Here is a 6,000-nt window from a genome sequence, read left to right as displayed (position 1 = left end):
TCAAACGACAGCTCATATAAGGGCCTAATATCCAAAATATACAAAGAACTCATAAAACTCAACAACAAACAAACAAACAATCCAATAAAAAAATGGGAAGAGGATATGAATAGACACTTCTCCCGGGAAGAAATACAAATGGCCAACAGATATATGAGAAGATGCTCATCTTCTTTAGCTATTAGAGAAATGCAAATCAAAACGGCAATGAGATACCACCTCACACCTGTTCGATTAGCTGTTATTAGCAAGTCAGGTAACAGCAAATGTTGGAGAGGCTGTGGAGAAAAAGGAACCCTCATACACTGTTGGTGGGAATGTAAAGTAGTACAACCATTATGGAAGAAAGTATGGTGGTTCCTCAAAAAACTGAAAATAGAACTACCTTATGACCCAGCAATCCCTCTACTGGGTATATATCCCAAAAACTCAGAAACATTGATACGTAAAGACACATGCAGCCCCATGTTTATTGCAGCATTGTTCACAGTGGCCAGGACATGGAAACAACCAAAAAGCCCATCAATAGACGACTGGATAAAGAAGATGTGGCACATATACACTATGGAATACTACTCAGCCATAAGAAATGATGACATCGGAACATTTACAGCAAAATGGTGGGATCTTGATAACATGATACGAAGCGAAATAAGTAAATCAGAAAAAAACAGGAACTGTATTATTCCATACGTAGGTGGGACATAATAGTGAAACTAAGAGACATTTATAAGAGTGTGGTGGTTACGGTGGGGAGGGGGGAATGGGAGAGGGATAGGGGGTGGGGAGGGGCACAAAGAAAACAAGATAGAAGGTGACAGAGGACAATCTGACTTTGGGTGGTGGGTATGCAACATAATTGAACGACAAGATAACCTGGACTTGTTATCTTTGAATATATGTATCCTGATTTATTGATGTCACCCCATTAAAAAAATAAAATTATATAAAAAAAAAAAAAAAAAAGTCGGGACTGTGATTTGAATGGTTGGCCTGCTTGGTCCTTGGTGTCTCTGCTTGTATCAGCCGCTGTGTGATTCCTCCCAGTTGCTGTCTCACCTTTCATCTTCCTCCAGATTCAGCTGGAACACCTTTTCAGAGTTGACTGAACAGAACTTAGAGTATACTAGTCAGTCTTCTGTGGCTTAATGAAATTCTTTATTTCAGGCCACCCTTCTATTGACAAATACAATAAATCACCCTCTGGAGTGAGGGGTCACCCCATGTCCACCTTTCTTGAACACATATATCTCATGCCTCACCCTTCATAATATGTCTGTACCCACCATAGGACAGCTAGCCTTCTGCCTATCTTGGCCCTACCGTCTGTATGTTGGTTTATGAGAAACTTTGAGTGAGTTTTCTCTGTTTGTTTTTGTAGACTAGATGTAATGAAGTCTAAGTTGTTTGATAAGTTTGTTTAGATCTCAGGGAAGTGACATATCTGAAGACCTGGCCTGTTATTGCTCTCAAACACTTGCAATGGCAGGAAATATTAGTACAGTTTTTATCTTATCTTCTGAAATACAGGCAAGCCTTCTGCAGTCAGAGACTCACATGTTCCCTTCAGGGTCTAACACCTCCAGATATTGTACACTGTTGGAACTCAATAAATAGTAGACTAAGAAGGTAAATTTATCATAATTTTACTGCTGCACTCAGTTTACAGGATAGATGATAAACATTATAAATGTATTGTGACTGAAAAAATTCTACTACTATAATTTTTTAAATTCAAGCTTCTTTGGGGGCCTGTGTAGCTAACACAGGTTGCTTGAAAGCCCCAGAGTCACCTGTGCCCAAGAGCTAGCTAGGTGATTAAAATACTAGGAGCTGAGATCATACTATTGCTTCTAATAGTTTGGATGTCTGTTGTGCCTTTCTTCTGAAGATAGGAACAGAGGTGATAGCATCTCTACAGCCTGCCCATTGCTTTCTCCCACAGTCGGACCTTCTGGCCCAGCTTGGTCTCCATGTGCCTGTACTGGCCTCACTCTGTGGTCATGGGCCCGGGGAGAGGGGCATGGCCTGCAGACCTGTGCCAGAGACTCCCACAGCTGGGCTGTGTCCGCACAACGGGAGAGTGACGGACACGGGCATCAGCCCTCAGATAGTCCTCAACACAGAATGCACAATTTTAATTCAGGTTTGAAAGGAACCCTACTGCCTGATAAAATAAAATGTACACCCTGAGCACTCAATCTGTCAGGCAATTGCTCACTAATTTTTGACAATATGTGTTAGTTACATTTTGACTTGCCCAAAACTTAATTAAATCAGTTGTCCCCAAGTATTTGCAGGGAAATTGGTTCCAGGACCTCCAAGGATACAAAAATCTGAGGATGTTCAAGTTTCCAACATAAAATGGCAACATTAGTGCATATAGTTGTCCCTCCACATCTGCAGACTTTCAATCATGAATCAAAAACAGTACAGATAGTTATTGTAAAATTTCCGCATATAATTGGACCCACACAGTTCAAACCAGTTATTCGAGGATCAATTGTACTCATTGAAACATGACAAAAACTATATATGTAATAGATATTAATGAAGTAATGAGATTTTCCAAACAGGTAGGAACTCTTTAGTACTATATGAATTAAAATAAACTTGTTTAGAAATAAGTTAGATGAAGTCAACCTACAGCTAAAACCCTGGCAGATTCTTGGAACTGGGGGCTCGCAGAGATGTATCTAACTGGGGAGCAGGGTAGACAGGACTTTGGAGGTGAGGCGGCGCCTGGAGATGAGGCTGCCAGTATGCTGGAGGTAGGCTGTGTAGAAGTTTGCTTGCTAGCATAAAAAGATGATTATTCAATCTGAAGGCAATAGCCACAAAGTTTTTAAACACAGAAATATTGTGTTAGACATTTTTTTTGACTCATGGATATCTGGGATGGTGAATTGGAAGGTAGAAAGGAGAAAAATGGATATATATTTATTGGTCATGCCCTTAGTTCCTGGTACAGAGCTCCTAAAACTCTTACAATTTCTTAAGTGATAAGATCATCTCTTGTTCTAATAGTTGGTCTTTGTGCCCATCCTTGACATAGGGCTCACCAAACCCTTGTAACTCTTAAGTGATAAGAGCATTAGCAGCATCTATTGTTCTAATGAGGACTCTCTGGTGAGCTCCTGGAAGGCTCCTTCATGGAGGCTGGTCACCAGAAAGACCAAGCCGTGGTTAGAAGCATGGAATTTTCAGCCCCTACTACTGTCTACCAGGGAGTGGAGAGAGGATGGAAATGGAGTGGATAATTGGTCATGTCTATGTGAGGAAGCTTCCATAAAATCCTGGTGGTAGGGGGCTTTGGAGAGCTTCCAGCTCGGGGAGCACAGCCATGCACCAGGAAGGTGAAGCACCCCAACTGCACGGGCACAGAAACTCCTGTGCTCAAGACCTCCCAGACCTCATCCTGTGTACCTCTCCATCTGACTGTTCATCTTTATCCTTTATCATGTTCCCTAAGACACCAGTAAATGTGTTTTCTTGGTTCTGTGAACTGTTCCAGAAAATAATCCAACCCAAGTGTAGGCGGCAGGTCACAAGAACCTTCAACCAGTAGCCAAGTTGGACAGAAGTCATAGGTGACCTGGAACCTGCTCTTTGCAATTGGCATCTGAAATGTGACAATCTTGTAGGACTGAGCCTTTAACCTGTGGGATCTGATGCTGTCTCCAGGCAGATTTCAGCATTGAGTTGAACTGTAGGACACCCTGTTGTCACAGAACTGCTGGTGTGGACAAAACTCCTGCACATGTGGTGACTAGCAGAGCCAGAGCTTGGTGCTCGGTGTGAGAGGAGAGGGGACACAAAGAGAGGGACTTTAGGCTTACCCATACACAAAAGATGGCTCAATATTTTAAAAAATGGCAATGTTAACTGTTGGTGAAGATTTGGAGCAACCCAAATTCTTACATATAACTGATGGCGATGTGGAGTGATAATACTCTAGAAAACATCAGTTTCTTATAAAGCTAACTATGTACTGTCCTAAGACCTAAAAGTGGCACTTTTGTTCTTTACTCAGAGAAATGAAAGTATATGTCCAAACCAAGACTTGTGCAAAAACACTCACCGCAGTCATATTCATTGATAACCACAAGCTAGAAACTCCCTAAATACCCATGAGTGGCCAAATGGATTACACAAATTATGGTACCAACATACATTAACACACTATTAAGTGAGTTTTTAAAAAGAACCAGCAGCCTATGCAATGAAATACCTGAGGCAGTTTTAAAATATGTTCAAATATTATTTTTTTCATATTCTTGTTGGACCCTCTCTGGAATCTGGACTGACCATCATGGTGCACTCACGAGCAATACAGAGCACCCGAAGTGATGTGCTAGAGCCTTCGTGATGAGGTCAGAAAGGACATACAGATCCTGCCTGGTCCTGTGACACTTTCCTTAAATCCCTGACCAGCCATGTACTAATCCTCATGGCTCTAATGCCACCAATATGTGAATCAGCCTCATGTAAGTGTCCTATGCTACAGATGCATTTGAGATTTCTGCCAATAGCCAGCATCAACCACCAGGCAGTGAGTGACACTGCCTCCAAGCACTCAGATCCCCAGACATTGAGTCATTCCTAGTCTTCCCAGCTGAGGCCCCAGACATCACAGGGCTGTCCTCACTGTGACCTGATAAAATCTTGACCTACAAATTCAGTGAGCATACTAAAAGTTTCATGCCATGAAGTTTTGAAGTGAGTAGTTCTTCATCACAGTAATTGGAACAATAGATAAATCTGTTAAATACTATGCTGAACAAAAAGTACTGAACACAGAGAATACATACAGTAAGCTTCCATCTTCTTGAAACTAGAAAACACATACTTAATACACAGTGAGAGCAGAGCCATGATTGCCTGGGACCTGGGCCGTGGTGGGGCTGACTGGAACAGGGAACAAAAGTATGTAATAGAAATGTTCTATATTTTGATTGTGGTGGTGGTGAAATTTGTCAAAATTCCTTGACCTGGCCCTGGCCGGTTGGCTCAGCGGTAGAGCGTCGGCCTAGCATGTGGAGGACCCGGGTTCGATTCCCGGCCAGGGCACATAGGAGAAGTGCCCATTTGCTTCTCCACCCCTCCGCCGCGCTTTCCTCTCTGTCTCTCTCTTCCCCTCCCGCAGCCAAGGCTCCATTGGAGCAAAGATGGCTCGGGCGCTGGGGATGGCTCTGTGGCCTCTGCCTCAGGCGCTAGAGTGGCTCTGGTCGCAACATGGCGACGCCCCGGAGGGGCAGAGCATCACCCCCTGGTGGGCAGAGCTTCGCCCCATGGTGGGCGTGCCGGGTGGATCCCGGTCGGGCGCATGCGGGAGTCTGTCTGACTGTCTCTCCCCGTTTCCAGCTTCAGAAAAAAAAAAAAAAAAAAAAATTCCTTGACCTGTACTCTTAAAATAAGTGTATTTTACTGATTTGAGAGAGAGAGAAAGAGAAAAGAGAGATGAGAAGAATCAACTTGTAGCTGCATCATTTTATTTGTTCGCTTCTCATATGTGTCCTGACCAGGGGGCTTAAGCCAAGCCAATGACCCTTTGCTCAAGTCAGCAACCTTGAGCTTCAAGCCAGTGACCATTGGGCTCAAGCTGATGAGCCTGCACTCAAGCTGGCAACCTTGGTTTTTGAACCAGGGCCCTCAGCATCCCAGATCTATGCTCTATCCACTGCACCACCACCAGTCAGGCTTAAGTGTATTTTATTGTATGTAAATTACACCTCAATTGATTTGTATTTTAAAAATAGGGACAAAAATACAGAGGAAGTAGAAACTAGAGCAGAGGTGCTATTGCTATGCCCAAAGCATAGGTTCATGTCCACAAATATGTGACCCCTGGTAGTTACAAAGTCATTCATGACCAAATCCTCAGAAAAATAATGGCAGAGGAGGAACAGAGACAGGCTGTGGGCTGCTTATGGCATTTCAACACAAAATGCTAACTGCCTAATTCTGGGATTTTAATGGTCGGGAAAAAGTGAACTCCTA

Source organism: Saccopteryx leptura, chromosome 1 (assembly GCF_036850995.1).
Source record: "Saccopteryx leptura isolate mSacLep1 chromosome 1, mSacLep1_pri_phased_curated, whole genome shotgun sequence".
Classification (NCBI taxonomy): Eukaryota; Metazoa; Chordata; class Mammalia; order Chiroptera; family Emballonuridae; genus Saccopteryx; species Saccopteryx leptura.
The sequence above is the reverse complement of the archived record's forward strand: the minus strand, read 5'-3'. Positions refer to the sequence as shown.